Below are 13,412 nucleotides of genomic sequence, written 5' to 3'. Positions count from 1 at the left end.
CTTTGTACTTATTTCATCCTAGCCTACAATGTAAGGAATTTTTAATGAGAGACACTGATAGACATGCAATATAGTAACAAATACTATTCGGTTTATTTGGTTTTGCACATTCAACATATAACAGCTTTCTGAAGAAAAACAAAAATACCCCATTTCCCAACTGTTTTTTTTTTAACTTCATCCTTTTCTTCTTACAGAGGGAGTTGAATTTCAGAATCCTATAGTTTATTTTACCAAGAGTCTTTGTCAAGTGGTGACTCATTTCTGAATGTATGCTGAATGTATGCTATTCTTCTGTAAACGGTTGCAATATTATCACTTTGATTTAGAACTAAAAACTGATATTAAGCAGTAGCAAAAAGGAAATATTTCTCTAATTTTGCAACCTTTTGGGCAAACAACTATTTCCAAGGATGTTTTTGAGCAACATATATATGTGTGTGTGTATATATATATACGTGTGTATATATACACACATATATGTATGTATATGTGTATATATATATATATGTCTGTCGCAAATCAGTTCTCCAATGCTATCTGGCATTGTGCTTGTTAAATTAGCTTATAAAAAAAATAATCTGTTCTTTTTTTTTTTTTTAATCTGTTTCCTTTTCTAATGAAAAGTGTTGCAAACATTCTAACTGGTCTGCAGTTGTCTGACAGAAAGAAGATAGATACACAAGTCTTCTTTACAAATTTCAACTGATTTTAACAGTTAAAAAATAAAATAAAAAAAAAATAATAAAATAATAAAATAAACTTTTAATGGTATGTGAATGTGAAAGGACCTGCTGCTTTGTCCAGCAGGTGAATTACCCTTAGTGTGCCCTTCTCAAACACTAAGGGGAAAGTCTATTGTTCTGGCCTCTGTAGGGGAATGGCACCAATATTTTTCAGTGGTACTGTCAGTAGAGGGAGCATGTCATGTTAACATTACCCACTATAGAGTTCTAGGCTAACGGTGTCTATTAGACAGATGGAAAGGTTTTATCTACACTGGGCAACGGGATAAGACTGAACTGTTAAGTTAAATGACTTTCCTTTTCAACATACTGAAGAGATTTAACTATTTATGGCAAACAGCTTTCAAGAGCAAATCTTGTGGAAAAGACATGTAGTGAGTTTTTTATTTAAAAGTACTGTTGCTGTCAGTAGTACAGCTACATCACAACAATTCTGGAGCCTTTGCTAAGATGACATTTTCAGCATGCAAATTTAAGGGACAGAGGTCAGAAAGCATCCAGCCAAAACGGATAACTACTTTGACTTCCAGTGATGGTATTTACAGAGAGGAGGAATGTGTGTGGTAACTTTGTTATGCAAGTTGATATATACCTGAACTGTAAATGGCCATGTTTTCAAATGTATATAATGAAAAAGCTCAGGGTTGATGATTCATATAATGGCTAAATTCTATAAGTATTAGTTGTTGCTTCCCTATTATAGATATAGGATAAAATAGGTTGATATTTCAAATTCAGCTAATAGAAGAAGATATGACATTAAATGACGAGCAACCTGGCTGGCAGCCTCTGTAAAGAGGTCAAAAAACAAATGATTAACAGCAGCTGAGCTGTCTTTTCACTTATTGGGTTTGTTTTCAAGTAGACTTGAAGAAGTTTGGACAGAAATGGTAGAAACTTGCTTGTCATTTCTTGCTTCTTCCCTGTGGAGAGAAACTTTTCAGTCTGGCACTTTTACAAGCTTTCTTATATAAAAATCTCTTAAAAGTCCTGAGATGTTCCTAACTTCTTGACATTGAATAAAGAAAACGCTTTCTTAATTATTTATCCATATGCCAGAAATATGCAGAAAAGAACGGAATAATCACTTCCTGTAGAGCCTTTTTTATTCCAGCTATCTAAAAAAAAAAAAAAACTTTTACTAATAGCTTTCATACATTGTATGTTAGACAGGACATTATGTTATTATATTGTATGTTTCAGGACATTGGGACAATGCCTGAAGTTCTTTCACAATACTTTGCACTTCCCTCTTTCTTTCCTTATAATTTCAGACATTAACTGGATATTAAAAACTCCGGCTTAAATTTCAGGTATGATGTTAATGAAAACTTAAGAAAAATCTGTTAAACAAATAGAAAAATACAATTTTTTTGAGTGCTGCTGTTCAACCCCAGGAACTCTGAGCGTAAGAACTCTTTGGGAGACTCTTCTACCTCTCCTCCTTCTTCTTGTGAGCATACAATATGTTCTTCTAAGGCTAATTTACTTAAAGTGTTATAAAACTTATTCTACTCACTTTAGCTGTTTCTCATTATTTGTAACACCAGTGATATGTGACAAGGTTTAAATGCATTGAAGCCATCTCTATTAATTGTAAATAAATCTTTAAAAGTCTCTTATGAATCTTCTCTTCTTCAAGCATTCATGTAAGGAAAAGGAACAGAAAGATATTGCCATCACTGTACACGCAGAAATCTTAAGCTGCATAGCTGAGCATAGACCAAGGCAGGTTTCCCAGGTGGCTGGGTACACCCATCAGGGCACTGGGGGCACCAGCAGTCCTTGTGATGTCTGTCCCTGCCCATCCCAAGTATTGAGCTGCCTTTGCTCCCCCAGCACCCATCCAGCACAGCTAGGTAACCAGCATCAGGCCTCTGTGATGAGGTCAATCAGGGAGAGCTGTGAGATGCCTCCTCAGGGACCACCTCCCCTTCCTTCTTCTCTGGAGTAGTATTTAAACTCAGTCCTTGCCAGAGGCATGTGTTTTGTTAGTCCTGACTAAGGCCTGCTGACCTGGCTTGCGAGATTGATCTTGGACCTGCTTCATCACTTACAGGTTTCTTTGGCCACCATTGACTGGAACAGGTTACAGATCTTCCTTACTCTGCTTGCTTAGATGCCACAGGTCAGTGGTCTTGCTCGTGGTACTATAGCTTTGTTAGTTCTACTTGTTGCCACTCCGGGTTCCCTGTTGGAGCTGCCTGCTTGGGCTGCCATGGCACTATCATCTGATCCTGGGACCAGATGGGGACTGAAGTAAATCATGCATCTCTACCTGGCCATGGTGCACTGCTTCAGGATGATGTTTCTGTAGCATTGGTCCTTGCAGCAGCACCTTCCATAACAGAGGCCAGACATTATTGTAGATGAACTACCATAGTGATGCTGGATGTTCGATGATTCCCTTTGGCAGCCAAAGCTCTTAGGGACTGCTTGTACTAGAACTGTGTCTCTGTGCTTGGCTGTGTGACCTCTGGCCCTAGGTCTCAAATATAATTAAGAGGCTGGACTTTATTTTTTTCTCGTGAAAGCTGTTTGCAATTCTGGAACAGAAGTAATTCACGTTCACGCTAATGTAGGTAAGAATAGTACACATCACTGCATAAATGATGTGGCAAGTGGATAATTTTTATTTTTTCTTTACTTATCTAGAGGCAATATAAGAGAAACTACTATTATTTTTTAAAATGTTCAGTGGTAAGAAAGAAATGTCTAAATCCAATAGCATGAATAAGTAGAATAAGATTTTCTTGTGGCCAGAGGTTATGTCTGAGAGTTTGACTATGAAGTTTTTGTTGTGGTGGTGGTAGTTTGGTATATATATTTTGTTGTTGTTGTTGCTTTCTTGCTGTTTTGCTGTTTTTTTTTTTTTATTGTTATTTCTCTTCTTGCAATATGATGGTGGACTACTAAAATGAAAGAGCTGCTGTTTCAAGGTCATTGTGAGGAAAAATAAAAAAATACTAACTCTGAATATGCGTTGCATGTTAGTACTTCTAGGGATACGTGGCACTCTGAACAGTCTGGGTCTTAACTGTTAGTTGTCTTGACAACACAAGCTGTTGGTTTTATTTCTAGTTAATATTCTCATGGATTTGTTGATTTGTATTAGATGTTGTGGGTCATGTCCTCAGCTGGTGTGAGTACTTGAAGAGGTTACTGCTTGAAGTAACCTTTAGTAACTGACACTATCTGATGATCTGAGAATCTAGTCTGTGCATCCCTAACCTTCTATGAAAATACCATGGATTATTTATTTTAAAAGGCTGAAGGAGGCCATGGGCAACCTTGGTTTTTGGAAGACTGTCTGGCTCTAAGGGCCATTAATGAGTTAAACCTCCATCTTAAAGTCAAGTTTTGAAACTTTCCAAAGCCTTTAACAACAAAGTCATTGTTATATAGAAAATTGGTGGTTTGTGTTCAAATAAGCTTTAAATTGGGTTCAAAAATACTAATAACACAAATCACCATTATATTTGCTCTTGTTGAGAGTAGTGCCAACGACTAATATCTCTAGATAAAAGGCATTCTGAAGAGCACACTTAATGGGGAGTTACATATGTACCAAAAATTCATTATTGTTGTTATTATAGCTCAGTAAAGTAGAGTTTATCAGAGGTCTGAAGTACTTTGTGATGCTCTGGAAAGTTGCATTTGGAAAGTTTTTGACAAAAGTTTTTTGGAGATAAAAAGATGTTTGTGTAAAACTATCTGTATTGCATCTGTCATGAATTCTATTTTTACTTATTCATTTGTTATTTGTTGCAGAGGATTATTCTGTTTGTTTCTAAAGCAAACTTCAAAGGTAGGTGCATTAAAATTTTACAGCCATTTCTCATTTAAAGTATAAACCTAGAGCTACAGTTTTGATGGTCTAATTCTAAACTTGCTTTGCCCCTATTATTTCTCAGAACAGATTTATAAAGTTCAAACTTATCTTGGGTGTAGAAACTTCCTATCTTACTGGTGCTTGTTAAAGTGAGACAAAGGTCTTGGGAGCATTTTTAAGCCCCTCTCCCACCAATAACAAGAGTTATCTACTTCTAGTTTGCCTGTGATAAATCTGAGAAGTCTCACTTTGTTTTGCTTTATTTCTCAGAAATACACATTAACATTTGTGACCATACATGTTCTTATGTATAAAGATGCATGTATGTAATACCTTTCTGTCAGTGAAGACTATACCACTTCTGAATTTGAGAACTTTGAGACAGGTGTGCAAACAGCAGTCTATCTGTTCAGGTTATGGTACATTCTTGTAACTCTTCAACACTTTTAATCAATGGCAAAAAGATCGTTAAACTACCAATGTGCATCTAAGCTAAAATATCTCAGAAGAGAATCTATTTGAATTACTAAAAACATTTCCTTCGTAATATTTATTCTTAAACACTTGCTGTTTTCATGCTAGTAGATACAACAGCAACTCAGAAATAAGTAAAAAAAATTGACAGGAAAAAAAAACTGACAAATATTTGCTGTATACAACTTATAAGGTGATCAGTACAACTACAGAATATAAAAGCACTACAGGATTTAAGTTGGTGCTACACAGGAAATCAATAAGTTACACAGGATATTAAACAATATTATTTTGTATCTTGTGTATTGGATGCAGGCAGATTATTTAATAAAAAAGATCCCAAATCTTCAAAGAAAGACTTGGGGGAAGAAAAATTCACTTAGTCCAAGTTTCTCAAACAAGTATCTTGGACTTCTTTAAAAATAATAATAAGAAGAAGAATTCTCCAGATCATGAATACTAGGCCTTCCTCACTAAGTTACAACAATGCATTTTTCAGATAAATAGTGTGCATAAAACCCTGTAAAATTCAATGTGGAATGTTTGTTAGGTAGTTTAGACAGGTATTATATTAAATAAGCTAAATCCATTGCTCTTGTAATTTTTTCCTTGTAGCTTCAAATACTCTTAAAGTGGATGAAGTCTAAACAGAAAGCTGTTTGTTGAATAGATTCTTCTCACACAAACATATTTCATGAGAAATAACGTTTGACAACGTGCAACATTGCACATTCCCTTCAGCCCACAATCTCTGTGGTTAAAACCAGAGGATCCATGAAAGTCAGTTGATGTCTCTGGAGACTGGTTCTGTGTACCAAAAGCACAGTGATCTACAGATTTCTGTAGGTATAAATTTGTATTCAATGTCCCAAAACAAGTGGAAAAGGTGCAACAGGCAACAAATTGATTCAACTAACCCATAGCACCCCTAATATTCTATAAGAAGGATGGTTCTAAACTAAACTTTCCACTTGCAAGTGGAAACCCACAAGGAGGACTATTAAATAAGCTGTTAAAAAGTGTTTGTACTATCAAAACCACTTCATTGCTCTTCTCATAAAGAATTTCAGTAGCATTTATTTGAGCTTGTAGTTTTTAAGATCTTGAATTTTAGGGCTCACAGCTCCTTTTCCCTACACTTTTTTGTACTTTCCATGTTTTAATGACTTGTAGTTCATGTAAATCAATCAACAGACTCAGTCTAAGAAATTATCATTATCATTAGTCTTATTAACAGTCTGTGAAAGTCTTAGTCTAAGCTAAAAGTAAAACTTCTTGAAAAAGCAAGAGGTAGTGGGGATAATGACACTGATGTATACAGTTCTATGAACTGAATTTTCAGTCCCTTAAATTAATATGAAAATTTCTTAAGACCAAACTTCTGTACAATTTTAGGAATGTTCTGAAATCATTTTCTTAAAACAGCAACCTTCTTATGGCTTTTTTAAAAACAATAAAAGCTACAGATCACAGAATGAAGAACACTTGTGACAGGCTTTGTTATTCCTCTGGTCTTTTGTAAAGAGGAAGTAGCCCATCTGAATAAAAAATTTTGGAAATATAATGAGGAAATATAAATCAAACAATAATGAAAAGCATGATTGAACATGGTTTTTATTAAGTATGACCTTTCTCCAGATCATAAAACAACACAAATAATGGAAATAAAATACAGAGGAAATGCAAGTACAGTGAGACCTCCATACCCAGAAATGCTGGGATTAATTTTTCCCATATGTTCTGGCAGAAGCTGTTTCTTGACCCTTACAGCACAGGGAAAGACTTATCTAGTTTTCCAAATACTTGTTTGAAGAAGTGGCTTATATTTTGATGGGGGGAGGAGGATGACTGTCTGATTTTTTTTTTTTTTTCCTTTCTCTACTGGGTGGGGTGGGGAGAAAATACTTTAAAGTGTGTACTTCTATATAGATTTAGCTTCACTGAATGTAAAATGGAATAATATAAAACAGAACTCAAAACTCCCTCAGTTAAGGTTTTCAAAGTTTGAGACAAATGTTAACTTCAAGAATCAAATGTGCAATGTTACTGTTGTATGCATCTACTGTAATTTATACTGGTGTAAAGGACATATAAAAGATTATTCTGCTTTTGTTCTACAAAATCTTTGTAGTCATTGTACAGTGTTGCAGAGGATAGTCACAAAAATAATATAAAAATGTTATATTTAGATGATTACCTATTTTATTCCCTTAACCTAGGGTCAAACATATGGCCATGTGTTCTGCTTTCACATTATATTAGGTATGGAATAAATTACAAACTTCTAATTAAATTGAGCACTTCCATTTATTTTTAGATGAAAAATTTGGAAAAATCAGAGAAAGCAGTGGATGTACAAGGCTAATTCAGAACAACCTTTCTGGAATTACCACTGCAACCACTGGAGCAAATATGATGAAGAGAATTACCAGCACTGTTACTCAATATAAATGGCTCAGAAAATGCCTTTCCTCCCTCTGTAAAATATCTATCTCAAACGTTTAAAATAAATAAAATAATGGAGCTAGCTATAGTAGGGGTTATGAAATGAGTAATCAGCCTTAAAATTTGTTACATAGTATAATAATATCATCTCTTGTTTGCAGGTATTATAAAAAGAGTTTTTTATGGCACTAAACACCTGGTGTTATGTTATTTTTGTAAAAATATATCTTCATGTAATTGAAATCAATGTTGACTCAGTCAACTTGAGTTCATGCATATGTCAATCATAGAATTGTTCTGCCAAGGCACTACTTACTAAAAGGAGGACAGGCAGACACAAGGGAAGAAAGGAAGGGAAGAAGGATTTTTAAACATGCTGCAAAAAAATATTGTGACTAAGCTCAATTGTTCAATGCAGTTTTTTAAAGAGGCAGAACTCTCCTATTGTGGCTTGGAAAGCTGTTCACTTTCTGCTTCTTTCAGTGAAGTACAAATTCTGTGTTTGAACATTCTGAATATGTGAACTCAAATTATAAAAGATTTGTAGTTATACAAAAGAGCTTGAGAAATGACCTAAGATCTTAGCTGAGAGCCTGTAAGAGGCTATTTATTATCATGTACATCTACATTCACATCTCTCCTTGCCTGTCATTTGGTTCATTTGCATGTCTGACTGTAGGGCTTATGAACATGGGAGAACAATCAAAGCCCAAATAAAGAAAACTACTTCCAATCAGTGAGCTAAATGTTTATATTCCATTGAAGGCACATTCATTTAATATCAGCATATTTGACTAACTGTTTCATGGCAATTCAGCAGTTCTCAAAGGTGGAAGGGAATTGACAGAAAAGCACTAAATAAAAGATGGTTGCAAGACAGTAGCAGCATCTCAAATCAAGAAGGTCTGCAACTGGCCTCTTAACTTGCTTTTGTAAAAGTGAGGATAAATTATTTTTTTCTTTGTACAGACTTCTAGCTGATGAGAAGTTATCTTGCCTCAGTCATTGTCCTCTTTGAACCATTGATCCATCTGTACTGGCTGACCACCAGCAGTAATAAAGCATGGAGGGCATAATCACTATGTGCTTAAATAAGTATTTATTCATTGATATAAAATCAAATTTGAATTAATACTAATATTAAATTTTATTAATATAAAATTGAAATATAAATTTGTCAATGTATACAATGCCTAAAACATATAATACTGTAAATCCTACAAAAGCAACTATTTTAAAATGATACAGGATGCTGAGAAAGGACACTTCAGCGTTAACTTTAAGTACCTACCTTGAGGTCAAGAAAATCCCTTACTATGGCTTGCTGAAGAGAAGAATGAGTTGTAAATCCACCTGCATGCATACTTGAGTACTGCTAGTGAATAATTAGGTCTGCACAACAATCACAGACTCATTGGGCTACAGAGACACCTTTAAGTGCAGCACTTCCCCAGCAGTATGGGGGATATAAACCTGTAAAGGGAATATAAAGTCTGTAAAGCACAAATTTTGATAAAATCGTTTCAAATGAGTGTTTCTGTTATTCTGATACCCATTTCTGCACAAATTTCTTTACACTACTTCTGCTGTGAAGCCACCAGACTTCTCGTGCACGTGAATAGAGGGCCAAGGTCAAGATTTGTTCTATAAATACAGAGCTGTTATTGTGATAGCCTACCTTCTGTTGTCAGCATTCTTTGATGGTCACGTTTAAAAATCCCAGCATCCTGCTTTGAAAAGGCATTTCAAATTTCTTTCAGCTAACAGTTGTAAATTGTAAACATGCTAAGAGATTACTTTCTAAGTTTTTTTCTTGTACTGTTAATTATTTTTTTAAATCTCAGTATCAAATGAGTTCATCATCATAACTATGAGATATTAGCTTGAAATAAGGATAATATAAGCAATACAAACATAAAAAGTGTTAACAACATGCTTAGTAAATATTCTGCCATTCTCAGATAGTGAACTGGTTATTGATATTTCTGTAATTTTGCGTCCAGCTTAGAGCTCATTGGGCTGAAACTGGGAATGGTCTATACCTTTTGTAACAGATCAGTCTGGAAGACTGGAACATCCACATAAGCATCAAAACTGACAGATCTCAATGTTACTGCATGTTTGTGGTTTTTTTTTTTTTTTTTTAAGATTACTCTTCTAGCAACAGAAGATGGAAGAGGTTGAGTCTGCCTGGGCTTAGTCCTTGATTCTAGGCTACTTTGTGAGGAAAATTTAGTACCACATCATGTCTACAAGAGCCACACTGAGACCCTTACAAGTCCCATTCTCGGTTGTATGTTTTTATTCCTTGGAGCTTACCCAAAGTCTCTATCTAGCACATGAGACACAGAGGTTGTTGCCAGTATATTAGATTATATATACCAGATAGTTTCATTCCACCAGATTAACAGGGACTTTAGTACACTTTACCTGTTGTATTTTCTACTGTGAAGCTAGGAACTAGCTGTTTTGTCTTGGGCAATAAGGCAAACAAAATCACTGTCTATCCTTGGAGCATGTTTTCTGAGATTTGCTAGGAGATTCTAGTTCTTATTGGCATTTTGGGGTATTTCACAGAATTAGAACACAAGTCATGTAAGGAAAACATTGATTTCTAGAACAGTTAATAATATATAATTAAAGAAGTGGAAAGAAATAATCAAAAAATGAGGGATACATTGTCAACTCTAGCATTTTCCAAAAATGCTATTTGGAAAAAATTTTGGCTTCAGTTTGGTTGGATTGGACTACATACTACATTTTATCAGTAGTAGGTACTATTATTTTTGCTGATGATCTTTCTGAAAGGAACTGTGTCATTACTCTAATCTTTTTGGCATTTCAGTTTTCTTTAACTTCTGTAGAATAGCACGCAGTTCTGCAGTTAGCTGTATGTAGATGTCATTTTGCACATGGAGCCCCTCTGCACTGACACAGCAGAATTGAAATCTTAATCTCTACTTTCTTTTAGTAGAGCAGCAAATCGCAATACTAGAATGTTAGAGATGATAGAAAGCCATTTTAGATAAATGTTATGTTCCAAAATCTTTTCCAGTTGAGCCTGAGTTTTTGACCAATGACGCTTCCACTGATTCCCTGAAAAAAAATACTACTGTCTGTTAAAATGCACACAAAATTATGGATTTTTATGTACTTTTTAGACTCACTTCCAAAATAGTGCATATCTAAATCAAAATGCCAGTCTTCTGTATTGGTGGTAATCAGTTATTTTTAGCTTCACCAGAAGCCAAAACAAAGATATTAATTGTAACCATCAATTAATATGCTACCCATTTGTCAGGATGATCTAATGACCTAATTATTAGACCATTATTCTTTGCTTTACCATCATATTCCCTGCAGCTGTTGTGCAGACTGTCAGCAAGGCATACAAACTACTGCCAGAAGCCAGCTCTCCACAGCTGGGGGAGACTTGAGGGCCAGGCACTGAAGAGGCCAAGTCACACAGCCAATTCTCCAGACTTTTCTCTAGTACTTATGGTCTTTTTAACATGAATGGAATAGATGGGTCCTTATTTTGTAACACTTACATAGAGACTTTCAACATTAGGATCACAAAACATTCTTATATGATCAAGGAATCCTCTTCCAGCAAGGCACGCAAATAGTAACAGAGGCACCCACCTTGCGTTAGTGAGACATTTTGTATAGCTGTATCTTAAAAGTTGAAACACAACTCAAACTTCATCTGTGAATGCTTTGTCACATCTGAAATCCATATCAGTATTCTGTTTTATTTTAGTACTTATTCTGGTATCATAATGACCGTATATTTTGCAAGGCCAGATAGCTGGTCTTTGTGTTAATTTTAATGAAGTGATCTATAAGGTCTAACAGGTTGTAGTTATTACTGGACTTATAAAACATTTTGCAGTGTTTATACTCACTGAATACAGATAATGGATACTGAAGTAATGCCCAAGCTATTAAGTATATCAATAAAATGCAGCATCAAAAAGTAAATGAAAAATGACCTTTGTTTTATAAGTACTGCTTTTTTGCAGTTTAAAATAAAATAGACTAACCTATGAAAGAAGTCTATCAAGAGCTATTAAAGGCAAAGCTGAAGACAAAGTTTTCATGTAAGAAGATATTGAATTCCAAATAGCTGGAAGCTGAGAGAATACACAGGAAAGACTTGCATCATAAATTTCTCTGTTCTGGTACTTTTTTCCCTAAGCATTCACAACTGACTATTTTCAGAAACAAGATACTAGGCTGAATGAATCATGTAGAGCTGTTCCATTATATTCTTTGGCAGAATAAATCAGTCTTAAAGAGATAATTTTAACCTTTTTTATAATCCAGTCTTCCCTGACATCATTTGTTACACAATTTGTTACAGCAGATGAAAGCAACTGCTTGGTTTGAACCTACAGAAGAATGTAAATAAATGAGTTTTGTAATTAATTCACCCAGAGATATAGCCAGTATATTGGACTGAAAATGTGTTTTGTGAAACATGCAGATACCACAAATAACACAGATCCACACACACAAAAACTTTTGTTTTCCTATTATTATCCGCTTTTTTAGTATGAATGCCAGGTTGTAGAGTAGTTTTTGTTGTCAGTTTGTGATGTCACACATCACATATGAGGACACCGTAGAACAGAGACCCTACCTACTTGTATTGCATAGTGGTGGTAAGTGGTGATGGAGTCTTTGCATTTTCTTTCTCTTTACTGAACCTTGCAGATTCTCCTAACAGGAGCATCCAAGGCACAGGTCTGGTAGATTTGTGATGTTTTTTTTGGTGTTTCCTACAGCAGTGATACTTTGTCTGCTAGTAATTAGTTAGCATTACTCTGGCACTGCATATTACGGGGGAAGTTTTAGAAGAGGAGCTGAAGCGAACAGATTCTTGCGTACCTCTAAATAATGTTAGTTAATTACTTGACCTTCATATCACATAATATGGCTGGAAGAATGTTAACCGAGTAAAACAGCTAATCACTTTCACCGTATCATCTGTATAGTGAAAGACCACTGCAAAATTAAATAAAAACTTAATATGAAATATCTCTGGGTTTACCATTGATGATGTCCTACAAATCAGTTTCCACTATTTAACTGCTTAAGCTTTAGCAAGTCCAAACTTCTTTTCTAATTAAATCAACCCTCCTGACACGTTAATCTGAATTGTAATGGATTGCTTCCCTAATGCAGACTTATTCTGTCTTTATTATGTCTGCAAAGCTTATACCATGGTGATTGTTTTCTGATATATTAAAAGCATATGGATTCATGAGGAGATATGATTTTCTGAGATTTTTTTTTTTGATTTTGTGATTTGTATTTTAATAACCCTGAGGTCCTTTCCCCCAGCTGTTGTTTGTCAAAACATACAGTATGCTCTATACTTAACTCCTTCAAAAGTGCAAGGACACCTTTCTCATTTCTGTAAAGAAAAGTGACCTTGAATACAACTTGAGACATCATGAGATCTTTCAGAAAATGTTGTTTAAGAACACCTAAATAATGTATTTCTGGATACTATTTCTGTTCGGCTGTCAAGTACTTAAGAATATGAATGTGAAAGAAAGTTTAAAAATACTGGTTAAATAGTTTATTAATTTATTCTTAGCACAATTTACTCATATAGATTGCTGTTATTTTTCTCTTATTCTTTATTCTTTGATTCCAAACAGGCACAAAACATGGGATTCATCGTGTCTAATTTCAAATGTCTGAAAGATTGTCTCGATCTAAGCTAGTCATATGTATAAACTCTCATTATTGAGAGAACTAGACATTGTAGGCAGACAATTTGTCTAAGCTGTCTTAGATGCTTATCTTCAATGAGATGAATCGCTCCCTGAAGGTGTTTATTTCTCTCCATTGACTATAAAGAAAGACTAGATGACTAGTTTGGATGACAACTTTTAGTTGTC

General features: G+C 34.8%; 1 protein-coding gene across 1 annotated transcript in view; it reads left to right on the top strand.

The window, feature by feature from the left end:
- Positions 1 to 11,323, top strand: part of LOC310900530 (uncharacterized protein) — a gene marked incomplete at its 5' end in the record, with an annotated part of 545,595 nt that extends 534,272 nt beyond the window's left edge. The window contains 3 exons of the mRNA XM_083838654.1: positions 2,021 to 2,874; positions 4,518 to 4,554; positions 7,370 to 11,323. The remainder of the gene's footprint in view (positions 1 to 2,020; positions 2,875 to 4,517; positions 4,555 to 7,369) is intronic.
- Positions 11,324 to 13,412: the final 2,089 nt, after the last annotated feature.

This window comes from Anser anser (assembly GCF_964211835.1).
Source record: "Anser anser genome assembly, chromosome: 5".
Taxonomy (NCBI): Eukaryota; Metazoa; Chordata; class Aves; order Anseriformes; family Anatidae; genus Anser; species Anser anser.
This window is presented reverse-complemented; position numbering and strand designations above follow the sequence as displayed.